Consider the following 17052-nt stretch of genomic DNA (forward strand, 5'->3'; position numbering starts at 1 on the left):
TCTCACACAGCTGATCGAAACAATAATTATTATTCAAATTTTAAATGGACATATTGCGAATGTTTCTTGAAATCCGTAGAAAATTAACGTTTCATAGAGACCTTCAAACTAGGATCCCACCGTTAAAAATCAACCTGTCACAAGATACAACAGAACGCACGAAAGTGGTCGTTATTTGTCAAAACCAAGGTCTGAGAGGCTTCAAAATGAAGTGTGAAGTGTGGACTGACTCGTGGCTAGCGTCCAACTCAATATTGATAGACAAAATGTAAACACTAGTATCCGTTGAAATATAGCGCAGACAACGCTGGATGACACGGGCTATCCTCGTAAATAACAGCTACCTCCCGCTGACTACTTTGCTTACTAAACACCTATGAGAACAACTCAAGGCATTGCATCCTCATCCCCTTGAAAAGCTTTTTTGATTATTAATCAAATTTTAGTAGTTTTAAAAACTTTTGTCTACCAGTTGTGTAAATGAGTTACCTTATTCATTCAATAAGTAACCATAAAACATGTATTGTGTGTTGCAGCAACGGCTTTTTCAAAATTCATGTTTGCATTTTTTTCATGTTTTTTTTTTGTTTTCAAACGGCTTTTTGTTTTAGCTATAATTAAAATAGGGATATTAAAAAAGAATGTTGAAAAACTAAACATGTTGGTACGTCTGTTTCTGTGATTTCAAATAGCCGATTGTTACACCAATGAAAATGTTGTGCTTATGAGTTTGTTTTGATAAGGTTATGTCTTGTCTCAGTTGAGTACCTGGAAGCCTTTCAAGAGAATCGAAGAATATTAACAACAATCGAAGCTATAATGACAACAATCTGTGCGTTTTGGCTTTTCAGTATGCTTCTATGCTTGTAATAACTGCCGATTGTACGGGTTTCGTCTAAAACTCTTGCGTAAATCGTGGCCTGCGGAGAGTGAAGTTCCTTATCAGCTTTGACTGTCGAGGTTTTTGGACTCCGTGGAACAATACCGTATGAATACCGTGGATACCGTATGATAAATAAATAAATAACATACTGTACCTTCGATTCTCTCCACGGCGTCTGAACTCCTGAGGACAGCCCAAACTCTTCCCGGTACAAAATCCTCCAATTGATTTGATTTACCTAATGCAACGAGCTATGCAGTTCCAATGAGGACTCCTTCCTAAATTTGGCCTGAAAGTTCTTCTGAACACTAACAATAGCGTTAATACAAACAAATTCTAAAACATAAATTGCTTCTTTTTTGTAGTAGCAATTTGTTAGTGTACAAACTTATAAAGACGCCCTTTCCATCGGTGTAACAATAAGATGTTTGAAATCACGGAACCGGACGTACCAATCATTTACTTTTGCACCATTCCTTTTTAATAACCCCGTATTTCTGAGACGGCAACGCTAGGGCGTATTTTAGGCTGAACATAAATGCAAGATGGGCGACGAATATTGTGAGATTTGTATAGCTGTGTTAATGACTAAGATCATGACGATTAAAAACCATTTACAAGCTCAATGATCAGGGCAGCTGATCCTAGTTACGAACACACAAAAAGCTAATAACTTTTCGCAGCTACATACTTTCCACAGTAAGACGGATCAACTTAATTTATTAAAATAAAGTGACACTCACCGTCAATGTTAGGTTGACTATGAATAAAAAATGGAATATATAACCCTGAATGTACACGTAAAAATTGCTTGACCTAGCGTAGAGAGCAATCTTGACCTAACCACGCGAACAGCTTATATCAACAATTTTGTAGGCCAAAATCACATTGTGTATAGGTGGAGACCTTTGAGAAACGCTTTGACCATATTTTGGAACTTAATTAAGGATGAACGGCAACATTCGAATAAGGAAGAACTCTAAGGACGCCATTGGATTATCGTAATTACAACTTTGTTAGATGGGGTAAACAGGGAGATTACTACTAGTAATTTTCCATGGACAAAAGACAACGAGAGTATACGTGGACCTGAATGTTGAAAAGGACAGTAAGGTGTAACGTGGAGTGTAATATTAGTATGTTTTCTGTGGTGGAGTAGAAATTAACGTAGAGAAGAAAAGAACTTGGACAGGAGAGGAACGTGAAAAGGGATATGGAAATGGACAGGATTACGAAAAGGAAGACGAATGTGGACAGGACAAAACTTAGACAGGACAGAACGAGGACAGAATAAGAACGAGGACAGGAAAAAGACGGAATGGCAAAAGTGGACAAGAAACCCGCCAAAAAGAAAATGCACGGAGACAGGTAGATGGAAATGGAGAGAATGATGGAATGTGGACAGGAAATGAACGTGAACAGGAAGAGGGATCTGAAAAGGAAGATGGAAATGGACAGTAACTGGAAAGAAAGACAAAAGTGGACTTGAAAAAACTAAGACACAAAGAGAAACAGAGGAATATTGACAGGCATCGAGCGTGTGACGTAGTTCTCCCAAATATAAAAAACAGAAAGCGATATGGATCATAAACATAAACAAATGACGTCACTGGGTTCGAATGTAAACATGTTTGAATATATAAACATGTACAACTGTCAAAAACGTCCAACTCATACGATATTAGTATACGAGTCAGTTCATTTGTTTCTGTTTATGATCCATGTCCGTTATATGTTCTTATATCCGTAGTAGTTCTGTTCCCACTTCGTCATAATCGAAACTGCGAGTCAGCAAAAAGTATGCACAAAATGTGGTGACTTATCGGTGCAGACAAGTTGCGAAGCTTGAGCATGTAAACCGGACTTATCACACTTCAAACAAATGGCGGCGGGCAGCGTGGGACCATGACCATACCATACGGAACGACTTTTGCCCAGCGTAGAACCCATTCGACCGCACCAAATGTGAAGCCTACGCCGTATTATTCTAATATGGAGTCAATCCTAAACCAGTCTAGATACTGGTTCGAAAAGCCAAATTGGCTCGTATATTCATATATCATTGTACGGGTACGTACAAGGTGACTCGTGCCTCATGGTACATACTTTGGTAGATGTAATACTAAATAGGCCTGTTAATTTACCTTCTAGAGTCAGAAATAAATTTACTATGAGTATTTGAAGCTGGTTGGTTATTATTTTAAAGGCAATGTTTGATTATAACTATAAGAATAATTTTACATTGGTATGTTAAAGCAAGGATGAGATTATACAATGCGAACAATTGCTTTTATAATTACCGGGGCGGGTTGTAGTAAAATCAAAACATTCTTCATTGGAAAATATATAAAAAGTTTAGACAGGAAGAGTTTAAGGATTTTAAAACAATCTAAAATTTAAAAATTGTTTCACCTATTTCGATTGCGATTTTTATATTTTTGAAGTTTTTAATGAGGAGGGTATGAAACCCTACGTCTATGTACGCTAATCATCAATAATCAAAAGGCGCGCCTTTCAATACAAATAAAAAGTTCCCGGGAAATAAGATCCTTTTAAATACGGGGAAACCAAATACAGAAAATTATACGGCCTGTGAAACGGATCTCAAACAAATACCTTTTTTGATTTAATAGTGGCCCCCCAACTCACAGCGAACTCGGCTTTCATTTAGAAATCTTTTCGACTTGTCCCATGCCATTGGCGTTCTAAGTCCTTTTAAGAAACTGTTGAGCTAAACTCTTTTCAGAACATTTATATTCGAGTTTTACGCTTTTAAATCGTTCCTATCTTGACGACATGTGTGACGGGGATCATTATTATTTTGAAAACATATCTATAAGGCTGCAATTAGTTTTTCAATGTGGTTTCATACGAACATATTTGTGTAATAAAATAACTTACAGATATCAAGCTAGTTAGCAAGTTAGTTTTATGTAGCAAGGTGTGTAATGTTTCATAAGATGAGCGAATATTTTTCACCCATAATTAATATCGAACAACATACAGTACCCTCTCTGTTATTCGACTACTTTTTAACCGGACATCGTTTTAACCAGTCGTTTTACAACGTCCTTTCCACCGACTGTTATAAAAAAACAGTTTCAACCGGCCGTGATCGGTTGAAAATGAAAGCTGACGATATTTCCCTAAACTAAACCGAACTGTTCCCTCGGATACGCTTAGGCTTTTCTGAAATCGTATGTGATATTTTTATGGAAACATTAGTGTAAATCCAAAAAAGCAAATGGAAATTCGCTTAGACTGCAGGTTACCTGCGGCGGGGGTATTATCGTTTACATTAGCCTTGTACGTTAGATTCTTTTACGGTTGCTGACGGTAATATTTAGTATTTAAAGAATAATGAAATAACTTAAAATCAGTTTTGTATTATGAAACTAATAAAAGTCTAGGAGGAGCGTTTAAATGTATTCAACGCAGACAAAATATATATTAGCTCATGTTATTAAAAGTTATCTAATAAGAATATATAAATTTACAAATACAATTTTGGGAAACTTTAACCTTTTTATGCCAAGCAAAACCAAACAAAACTTTTAAAAGAAACATAAACTATACAAAATTACCTACTATTTAGCGTTTATAAAGTAGACTGAATAATAAAAACCATGTAAACATAGCTTAAATCTTTAAATAATTAGGGTTATGGAAGCTAAATTCTTAAAGAGTGTAAGGATCACAAAATAGGGAATCAATGAGGGGCAAGGTAAGCTAAAAGGGTACAAAGCGCAACAAAACAGTGTATATGGTCGGGTAGTTGAAAGAAAGGGTGGCTATCCATGTATAAAACATGTAGCCAGCTCGGGCCAGTACTATATGGGGAGTATGGGCTCGCATACCAAGTACTTTGGGTAAAACAAAGTACTTCTTGTTTAGGGGTTGGTAAATTCCTTCGAATTAATCTCAGATTTAGGGGTTGAAATAGGAAAAATAGTTTTACGAAATACCCATAAAAGAAAAGGACAGTAAAAAGCTAAAAAATAATGATTTCAAGTATCAAATCCACAAAAAATTATTTCGTTGATTTAATTTTATCGTAAAGGAAACGAAAATTAGGCGCACGTAACCTATAACATTATATCACATCTAATATGATTTAGTATCAAATGCCAGATTCTGTATTTGTATTTACGATTAAAGGTTAGTTTGATTGGATCCACTAGTATTTTACTATACCAATTTTGGATTGAAATTCTAAAGATAAGTAGACAAAACCTCCCTTTAAACAATCCGAACTAAACTTATATGTCAGTAATAAAAAAAAAGAAAACGAAAATCTGTATCAATATACATTAAAATGGATTTTTTAAATTAAGTCCAAATGAAATGTATTTAGTGTGTCCGAATTTTACCCCCTTTAACAAATTAATCAAACAGAATAAACCATAAGATTATTTATGACAAGAGATTGGCAATTCATAGGTAACATTTAATGTCCAACAGCTACAGATTTATGACAAGTATCTTCCAAAACATATTTTACTGCTATTCTTTAGAGACAATTTTCTTAATTTCCGTTTACAGTAACATGTACAACGATTGCGACGGATAAAATAGACAAAATTGTCATAAACTATGGAAATAGCTAAAACAAATTCCTTTAACCTTTAATAATTACATGTTCTGATTCTCCAGGTTATGTACGATATTCAAACTTCACAATCATAGATTCGATTTAACATTAACGAATGATATTGCAAAAGAGATGCGATTTCCGATGCAGCAGTAATATATTCATATTCCTAGTCCGGGAACATTTATTTCCCTAGGGACGCTGGACACGATTTATCCCCTTTTATCCCCTTTCACTCAAACCTCCCTCAATCCTTCCCCTCCCATTCCTCCCGTAATCGGCTCAGACTTACCCTACTCCCACGTAAACCATGTGATATGTGAACTCATTGAATCGGTAACCTTCAGAGCTGTAGTAGGGAAAATCATATGTTTAAATCAATAGCATGTACTAAAACATGTAATAAATTATTTTGATACTTAATAAGTAATGGGAGATACGTTAGTGTTAACTTAATAGTTTTTAATGACATCCTCTAAACTGAAACTAGTATAACCCCTTTTGTTAAATTTTAAATTATATCGATATTTTACTGTAACTGTTTTAGCTGTACCACTTTTATTTTAATCTACTCTAAAAGGTTTCGCCTTGGATCTAAAAAAAAAAACTGTGCCAGAGCCCGACTACTAACCGAGGTATGTACCACACAACAAATAATCTATATCGGTTTTATTCAAGCTTTTCTTTCTAAAATTTACGAACCTAACACATCACTCAGCCTACCGTCACGAAATTCCGAAAACTCAATATGGTTTAAGGATTGGTGACAGTTTGGATTCTAGCAAAACCGAAAACGTTGGAGGAACTCGTGCTTCAAATTCCTCCAAAAATCAAATTAAATTGAAGGCAAACTTATATTGTAAATTATGTATTGATTAGAGTCGTTATCGATTGCAAATATAAATTATAATTAATGTTTTTGGGAAACAGCTTTTTAGTTCTAGCAAAACAAAATGGACGCCATTTTACAAGTTACATCAGACAGGTAGGTAACGAAAAATGTCGTTTTGAACAGCTAGTTTACACAATGGAGCAAACATATTGTTTATAAAACAGATCCAAAAGGGTTTGTTCCCATTTACTTGATCTTATTCTGTCATGGATTTGAGACCGTCGTGACAATTAGGCGTGTACGAAAAAAAATTAGAATCTGGGGATAAGATATATGATGATATTAAATACACGGCGTCTTGCAAATAGTGCGGTTTTATTAGTTACTTCACCGTACTGTTACAATTTTCATGTTGATACATGAATGCATGAGTGTCAACTTGTAAAGAGATTAAGCGACAGAGCTTCGGAATGGAAAACGTGTAAATCGGAGACACAACAAACCCTAGCTGGATCAGTTCCCCCAACAAGACTCGTATGCGGATGTGCCAATTTAATCTGCGACACGCTACTCTGAGTTCATTTAAAATTGCTCTAACATCGATACTATTGATTGATTCGGTTCTATCATTTCAAAACAATTTCCATATGGTATTGAAAACAGGAAAACGTATTGTCCTTTGGTATTAGCTGAAGTTGTACAGCAAAACTCTAAACATAATAAAAATTGACAGTTCAAAGGTTAGCAAAGGTAATTTGTGATTCAAATGATCAACCTGATTCATCAAATTCACTGACATAATATGTTGTTGACTGTTTTATAGTCTTACAGCCTTATATTTAAATAATAGCAATTATATTTAACAAAGGGAAGATGATAATTAAAATCAAACAATTTGAAAATGTTGAGAGAAAAATAAAAGATATTTTGAGGGATATGATATAGAGCATCTTTCATGGAAACATAAAATGGAACTGCCTCATTAAGAAAGTTTTCTCAAATATATTTATAAAAGGTGTTTACAAAACATGTATATAATAAGGAAGTATTATCATTAATAGCTGTGCAAGACTAAGCAAAAACCTACTTTTTGTAAATTTAAAATTTTGTATTTGTACTAACGGTACCAATCGTTTACCGGTAGGAATTTTGAGTGCTATACGGCTCTATTTAAATTTATCGAAATACCTGAAAAGGTTTGATAGGGTAATGTCCAATCACACGATGTAGACGAATTTGGAGCATAGATTTGCATAATGAAATCTCAACGCAATAAATTATCTCGGGTAAATCCAGGAACGAGATAAGATCTTCTACCTTTTAAGGTAGAATCGTCTTTATCGGTATATCGTCTTTAGACGATATCGAGCTTATCTAGGAACGCGACAAGATCTTTCACCTTGAATACTATATCGAACTAATCCATAAACGTGGTAAGATTTATGTTTTATCTATTAAGTCCCACCCAATAAAGAATCTATCAGAACAATCCGTGAATGCGATAAGACGCTCCACCCAAAAGGATATATCGGACTGATCTACAAACGCCATGAGAACTTGCACCCAAAAGACTTTATCCGAATAATCTATGAATGCAATAAGACCTTCCACCCAAATGACTAAATCATACTCATCTATGAACACCGTAAGAACTTGCACCCAACAAACTATATAAGAATAATCTATGGATGCGATAAGATCTTCCACCCAAAAGACTATATCGGACTTATCTATGAACGCCATGATAACTTGCACCCAAAAGACTATATCCAAATAACCTATGAATACGATAAGACCTTTTAACAACTATCCAATTAAACCAGAAACGCGATAAGAAATTCCACACAAAAGACTATATCGGAATAATCTAGAAGCGTGGTAAGACTACATTAATACCTAGAGAGTGTGATTAAACTCTTTGCCCGATCAAACGATATCAGAAGATCTAGGGAGAAGAGGCGGCGAGCCGGCGGTCACACAGAACAACGGAGTCGGATGGAAATAGCCCGTTGTCGCGATATTTTGATACTATGTGCCGGGCTTACACCTGCCACTACATATCTACCAACGACAACCGAGGGAATCAAGCCTTTTAGACCTTTGATCGTCGCCCCAAATTTATTATAAGTTGGCAACTGCAACGCCAAAAAGGACCCATAGTAGCTCTCTGATTTGTAATTTGTTTGTGTTTTACCTCAACCAAGCAACTGATCATAATTTTGGGTAGCGTATCCAACTAAAGTAGTCAGTCATTTTAAAAGATTAACACGTTTATTGAAAAAATAATCTAAAATTTTTATAGCCTGCCTTAGGTAAGACTGGTAAGAGAGAAACAAATAAAATTACTAATTAATTTATTTATTAGTCTTTGTGCACATTTAACCCATACTTACATAATAGGGGGTTATCTTATTTCCCAGTTTTCTTAAGGCGAAATAGTTTTTCGTATAACTTGAAACCAACCGACTATCCATGGACTCATTTGAAATCTTAGATTGATTTCACAATTTATCCCATTAATTGAATATGACAACTAAAGACTGGCAAAATGAAACATATAACAATCTACCCTGTCCTTGGCAACACTAGTCTTCTACACTCGGTAAAATTTTGTACGATCTAATTTAGATTGTTTTCAGAAATAAAACAACAGAAAAACTTATGTTACGAAAGCAGCAATTTAAAAGTTTAAAGCATTGTTAAAAATAACTGACAGGGTAAAAAGTGGCAGGTTTACTTCAATATGGTGTTGTATGTGGCGTAATTTTAGGAACAAAAAACATCAATGTTTTTACTCAGTTACTCGTAGAAATGCAATTTTAATTAATTTTCCAGAATCTAAAATTGAAAACGTAACTACCTTTACTCCTCTTACTTCGTTAAACACGTAGGATTAAATAACAACTATTCCAGCTAAACAATTTAAGTTTATATTTGTTTTACTCCAATCTGCCAGTTCAATTTAAATGCAATTCTACCAAGCGTATATTTTGGCATTACGCCTACCAAAACTGACAAATAAATGGAACAGGTGATTTTAGTTTTACATATTTTTTTCAATTACCTACTCTTTATGGCTAATGGCTTTATGGTAAATGGTCATAAGCTTATTTATGTGTAGTTCAAAACTCATTATCATGAGCATTTATGAGTTGACTTCGTTACATGTAGGAAATATACGAAACTTTAGTTATTATCTGCCGTAATGACATTATACAAAACTTTAACTAAAACCATGCTAATTTAAGATTGAGATTCCATTTTGTAAACCAAAAGAATAAAATAGTTTCCAACAATATTGTTTTATCCAACTGTTGTGGTTAGATTTAGCATTAGAACATAGTTTAAATGTCAAATAAATGCTTAACTAGTATTCTATTTTTTGGCGGTGTCCGAATAAAAGGGATCACACATACTGTTACGGAGACGATAAACTTTCCAATGGAATTGAAATCTCTTAAGTATATATGAATCGTCATTGTAAAAGAATTGAACTTTTCCTAATAGGAGTACGAATATCAATAACTTCCCATATTCAATCTCCCGAACTTGGGATTAAGCTGCTCCTACCCTCCTTCCCCCCCCAGCTGTTATTGGTAACGTGGTTTCATTAGCCAGAAATCCTGTGATTTCAAACATAACTTCGTACTTCCAATTAAATGTACTAATTTAGCTGGAGGAATGGTCTGCAAAAACCTTTACAATTACGAGTACGACCATCAAGACACGACTATCAGAACTCGACTATCAGCAGTTTCAAATAACACAACTAGAGAATTTGGTTAGATATTTAGATGCTCTTAAACGAGCTAATAAGGACACAGTTTCCTTTTCAACCTTCAATTTGGTATTATGAACTTAATATTGACTGAAAAGTTGTAACAACCAAGAGTTACATGCATGAATACTAAAACTAATAAGTCAATAGTCGTGGAAGACATTATTAACTATAAAATTCAAAAATAAGATCCTGGGAAAGGAGCAACAAATTAAAACAATTAATCAATCACAAAGGGATTTTCAAAAATTATTTGAAACATGACTTTTATCTGACACGATTTTTTTTTAATTTCTTGCTCTTTAAAACTATTTCACGACTGTAAACGGTGGAAGAAATCGTTACTGATAACCCCAAATACTATATGAAAAATATTCATTGATTGTAAACTATATAAATCATTTAGGAAATTTACCGTAAATAGAAAAGGAAGCAAAAGATATCTTTACTGAAACCCCTAAAATCTAATCAATACAAAAACGAAATACTCAATATTTATGAACAACAATATTCAATCGGTAAAAATCATCTTCCGGGAAGAATAAACCCTATGAAATATTTAAAGATTGAATCATTTTTCGCACTTCAATTTTCAAATTTCTACAAAAGCAAATACTAATATTGATATTTTATCACACGAGCAGTTTAACTACACGACTAGTTCACAACTTTACTAGAAACCTTCAAAACTTTGTTAAAAACCAAAAAGATAATAAAATTCGACTGTACAAGGGCATTGCGGTCACAAATGTGCTATAAAGAGGTTATGGAGTAAAAAATGGCAGGTGAACTCTTAATTAATGCATGTAGAAATTTAAAGTTTGTCCCGGGTAAAGTTATGCATGGTTCAGTAACACCAGCTTTTCCCGCGCCTTTAAATAAATAGTCGACGCTTGACTCTCGGCGAAAGTCGAGTAAAAGTGTAAAGATAAACCGAATCGCATTAGATAAACCATTAATTGCATAAACCGTGACTTATGTATACAGAAAAAAAGTAAACGTAGGTTCAAAAGGTTCATGGCAAATAAATTAATTTGCTTTACATTAAATTTGTGAGTTCAGATTTGATCATTCAGAGTTGTAAACTAAAAACCTACATAGCACAATTTATGCAATCCAGCCTTCGTGTTTGTACCATCACATTTTGGCAAAGTTAAGATATTTTATAAAATTAAAATATTTCAAATATCTGTTTATAGTTCATGTAAGAGAAGCACAATGAAATTCTAATACAGCTGATTTTATGTTTTATTCATTGCCATCTTAGGTTACGCACCTTTTAAAAAAAGCTGATTGAAGTATGACAACGAAAACAATTTTGAAAAAGTAATAGAATTGTGATTGCAGACAAATACAACGAAGTCCCACATAGCCTTGAATTACTTGTAATTCGAAATTCCACAATCGGTTGAAAAATCAAGTTTACAAATTCCGGTATTTTGTTTTGAGTATTATAACGCCACATTCGATCAGAAAGCCTAAGAGAGGAGTATGGGCCATCAAAGTTTCCATACAAACATCCATCTTATTTATCCGTAGGGTAGGAAATAGATTTCTTATGTAAACAAACAGAATAATTTATTGAATGAGTACACCTCTAATTCATAGAGTGCCACAACACTCTCTTCACGATCAAGTATGTATTTTTATGTTCGTAAATAATATTATGTTTAAAGAGTGCCAAATGCCACACATCGGAGATTCACGGATTGTTTGATTATATCCGATAAATTCACTATTCGAAATAGGTGCTTAAACACCGAGTAAATATTAAGTTAGATAATTGTAATAAACTTAAATGTATATATATTTGACACTTTGATCCAATTTTCTCCAATTTCATTATTTTCATCGTTGAAATGTCATTCCATACGAATAGCTACATGCATGCATAGTTAATCAAGAGTAATTTCGGTAACCTAAAAACTATCTAAATTTACTCACAATCTAAGCTGATGTTGGTCGGTTGAAGAAAACTGTGTTATTCTGAAGTTTCAGTGAGTCCTGAAAATAATAATTTGTATTAGGTTTTATGAAAAACAATCAACCCGTTTTACAAGACCAAATAGCTCTTAAAACAATGATTAACTCACGTTGAATACAATCACTTAAGCACATCATCTGAAATTTCATTTTTAATCATGTCATAAAAAACGGCGTTTTAAACAAAACTTGGACTTTCACGCTAATGATATCCACTTTTGAACATTGCAAGCATTAAATTTCATTGATGACATGAAATGATGAAATGTCGCCTGGAAATACTTCTATAAATAATTCGTAAACAAGTTAGTACTAAAATAATTTCAAATATATTTCTTTGTAATATAACTGTCTTAATTACATAACTTAGTAACTCCTTCAATCATAAGGAATGCATATTTTCCTTTCCATCACAGAATATAATTTATAATACAGTTGCAATTCAAAATGTTATATAAATGGCAATATGCAAAATATTTTGTTGGCAATAAAAAATTAGCAAATAAAACAGCCAATACAAATATTGAACTCGAAATAAAACATATCGCAACCTTACTTAACTTGCTTTTAAAAGTGTACTTAACGAACCCTTCCCTAATTTGATTTTGTAGACAACATAAAATATCTGGGGCACAAAGTATCTCTTAAATATGTCAAAAACAGTACATAAAATAGTTTACTTCGTTAGACTCGAAAAATAAACCAATGAAGATCACTGTATTTTTATTTTCATTTAGTATTTCCCGTCGCGTGGGTTTACGAGCCACATGAGGAGCTGTAAGGGATCGACACCTGTTCACCAACACTTTACCAACCCTCTTGTTGCGTTCCTATACAATTTTACATCTTAGAGAAAACTTTAAAATTTTAATATTGGTAAATACTGATGATTCACAAGCTACTTTGGTAGAATTTCTTCCTTTGGAAATTGTTTATGAACAATAAAAAAATTAGATGTTAGGCTTTAAATATTAGTACACAGAAATTTAAGATAATTAAAACCCTGGATTTCGTTTATTACCTTAACTTGGATTTTAGCTCAGAAATCTAACTGCATGTTGTAACCTAGGCGGGTTTTATATGTTTAAACCTTGTTTACAGGCTTTATATAGACAAGCTAGGGCATAGACGGTTAAAAATCAGGGTAACGTTTTTTGGTGGATAATATAAAGCTATTTCCGACAATTGAATAAGATCGGCCATGAAATATAGTCACTTCCATATTTTTATAAGTATCGCCATTGACAATCATACAAGAATGAAATAATTAATTACATATCAGGTAAATGCGTGTATAGACTTTTTTAAACTAGTAAAATTAATTTCAATCCGACCAATTTAGTACGCAGGCGTAAGGCTTTCATCAATTTCGTAAACGATTAAACCAACGTTTTACCTAATATTTTACTAAGTAAGAAATGGTTTATTTTGTGTTGATACAGGTCCGTATTTCTATTTACTCAGTAAGATGGCATATACCTATTTCAAAATTCATTCAACCAGTTTAGGAGTTGTTCTTAAAGAAATCTTTATGAAAGGCAAAAAAAGAATATTATCTCACAGTTAATAATATTCAAGGCACGAAAACCCCTACACGAAAAAAAAACCCCTCCCCCCCATTTAATTTTACTGTATAGGCATAAAACGATTATGGTTGCCAATGTCGCTACTTCATATTATTATATGAATAACTGTTAAACCAGTGTAAATATGTTTGCAACATCACCAGCTTGTATTTATTTACGGTCCATAATATCTATGTTTAGAACAAGTCATCATAAAGATTTTCTTGTTCGTTTCCGACAGTGTAAAGGTTTTACATAATAATAAGCGTCTGTTCGCTAAAAAATGTTATTCTCGTGAAGATGAGACGACATTCCAAGAGAAAAACAAGTATCTTGTTTTCATCACATTTTTTGGAAAACGAACATTAGGCCTTTAAATAATTATTTGTAATTAAGTAGAATGAATTGGTGAGTATTCATCAAATATTGAAAAGTCGCGTCTAAATATTAGATGGAAGTTTATAAACTAATTTAACTTTGTACAACAATTTGTAAAACAATATCTTATTTCTTTCTATTGTTTTCGTTGCTTTTAAATTCTATTTTAAGTCAATTTATGTAACTAATTACACATGCAATTTACGTTTATTGTACGTATGTATCAAGGTACCAGCTCCGTAGGATAATTGTATACAAAAATTATTTTTTCATACTAAATATATTTCTGTACATTCCGACTCTTAAGGTATGTGAATAGTGTTATTCTTATGGGAAATATATTGAACTGTTCCAGTTTTATAACCGATTTATGATTTTGTATGTTGTCAAGCATGTTGTAAACAAAATAAAACATGGGATTTTCTTATCTTTGAAATTATTCCATAGATAATTCAAAATAAGTACATTTCTTCCAAACCGTTCCAATCAATCTCCCAACTAAATGTCACTGACATTGTAGTTTTGACTGAATCAAGTGGTCCAATGGGCAGAATAAACGCCAGTATCAATTAATCAATATCGGAAGGGCTGCAATAACCATCAATGTGCAGTAACCCACCCCAGAAACAGCTAGGGGTAATATGTAGGGTGGACGGGGTGAGTTGAGAGGGTTAATAACTCCACAATCAGGTAAACATACCCACCCCAACAATGCAGGTCCACTGTATGGGATGCTGGCTATCGAGTTCCATGAGCCTAACCCGGCATGATGCAAAACGGTGTAATGTGTAGACGTAAACAACCTTTTCCCGTATTTAAGTTGTAACCAGCTAACCAGGTACAAAAACTTAGGTAGTTGTAATAAACTGCCGACAAAATTGCCTGCTGTCAAACACTCATTTCTGTCGTATTTCCAGAGATTGAAGCAATCCAAACTAAAAAGACAAATTGTGAAGTAAAGCATCTTACATTTTTATATCAACAATAATAGGCTCAAAATTAGGGGAGGAAATCTAATTTTGAAACAAATACACTATGTGAGATGTTTGATCCTACATGCAGATGTTTGGATGTGCTTTTTGGAATAAAATAAACGGTACCAGCTAACCTAACATACTTCCCTCCCATTAGATTGTCAACAACCCTTATCCTGGCAAGAGTTGGAAGTAATTAAGATAGTTTATGGGGAAATTCATAAAAGTTACAATACCTCGTTAGAGCAGTTTTTCATTGGAAAATCGCCATTAAAATCGAATTTTCAAAAAATTTTCAAAAATCCCTAGAGAGACTATGGATTGTTCACATATCAAATTTGAACAAAATCGGACCACAAGTATTTAGCTCTGTACATATTCACACATACACACAGACAGAAATGAAAACCACTGTTTTGTGTTCACGGTCCTTCCGATAACGGATGTTTTCACCCAAAAACCAATAAAGTGTGTTTTTAAGTAAAATAATTATAGCTAAGTATAAAATCAATATATTTGCCATGGTTGATCAAAACATATCTATAAACAAGTACACTACAACATTTTACGATAGTCTCCATAAGAATAACATGGGAATTTTAAATTTACAATTCGTTTAGTTTTCTCCGTAACCAATAATCGTACAAAAACACTTTGATATACTGAATTGTTTTTTTTAGCCTTTTAAGAAGGTTTAGAGAAAAAATGGGAAATTTTATGTTTCGAGGGTCAAAAATGAGAAAAGTCTATTTTTACCCCATAAAACCCCGTCCCCATGGTCCGATCATGCTGGTTCGCGAACTCATTCATGTTTATCCCACCAATCAAACCTTCAAACCACATATATAATAAAAATTGCTTAAGTTATCGTGTTCACGGACGTATATATGTAAATCAATATGTAATAACATATACACAAATTTGATCGAATGGTGTTGTTGGCCTCTGGGGACATCAAAATGAAAAAGCAAATCGGTCCCGGGCCTAGGTCTTGCCGTGCCACCTACGGTAATAGCTACTTCCCTATAGGGAAATTCGCTAAAGGGAACTAGTTTTAATAAAACACCATCTACCTGACCGGACAAAACTAAATTTACAATGTTCAGCCGGTGAGAAAGTATGATTAATCCATGGTACAGTCTAATTTGAGCCACAGGTTGGTGCACCTACTTATGGCTGAAAGGACCACGCTATAAGGTGCAAGTAAGGGACCGCATAGGGGTAAGGTTGAGTTAATTTATAATAGCAATGTTTATAATAGCAGGAATACCGCCAACTCTCTAATTCCGGCAAGTTTGTAACGGGACGAGCAAGCTTACGGGGGGGGGGGGGCACATGAACGTCCCCTCCTAAAAATAGTTAAGGTATATTTGTTGGTTCGGTTAAAATCGAATTATGTTCTATAACAAACCTAAAATGCGGTCGTGACTCACTGTCAATCCTGGTCGAAATCACAAACTTCTATAGTCAATGCAAACTAACGCCTCCAAAAGGCTTGGTTTACAAAGTGTTAACGATGTATAATTCTCCATATAAAGTGTTTATACCAAATCTCAGTGAATAGGTACGCTTTTTAACACGTACTGCAAATAAACAATCATTAAGTTTTATTATATATAATCGGTTATTTTTTGCTCCTTCTACTGTACACAATGTATTATTTTCAAACAAACATCAATACAAGTTTTAGTTTGTACAACTTGTTTAGTAGACATTTCTTTTCCAAACTTCTCACCAAAAAATAAACACCTGTAGAATTATGTAGTATCATAAATCGGTTTCCATCTTAGCCACAGTACTTATTTATATATATATTTATTTATTTTATTTATTTATTACATGCATGGCAAACACCATTTTACAAAAGAGATGAGTTGATATTGAATTAAATTATACTTAAGTAAGTTATTTAGCAACTATATGCAACTCGGTACCCGATAGAAAGTATTAATTAAATTAAAAGCTCAATTAAACCGATTTCGCTATCATAAACCGATTAAGGTACGTTATTGACAGACATTTAACTAAATTTGAAAAGGAAAGTAAAGTAATGTGAAATGTATTTGTA

The 17052-nt window shown here is 33.5% G+C and overlaps 1 protein-coding gene across 10 annotated transcripts in view; it reads right to left on the bottom strand.

Moving 5' to 3' along the window:
• Positions 1-17052, bottom strand: part of LOC128997759 (poly(rC)-binding protein 3-like) — a 167884-nt gene that overhangs the window by 66970 nt on the left and 83862 nt on the right. For all 10 annotated transcript variants that reach the window (XM_054423424.1, XM_054423425.1, XM_054423433.1 and 7 more), the window contains one exon: positions 12029-12088. The gene's annotated coding sequence lies outside the window, so the exon portion shown is untranslated. The remainder of the gene's footprint in view (positions 1-12028; positions 12089-17052) is intronic.

Source organism: Macrosteles quadrilineatus, unplaced genomic scaffold (genome assembly GCF_028750875.1).
Source record: "Macrosteles quadrilineatus isolate MER2022 unplaced genomic scaffold, UCM_ALF_1.0 Scaffold_7__1_contigs__length_78375512, whole genome shotgun sequence".
In the NCBI taxonomy this organism is placed as follows: domain Eukaryota; kingdom Metazoa; phylum Arthropoda; class Insecta; order Hemiptera; family Cicadellidae; genus Macrosteles; species Macrosteles quadrilineatus.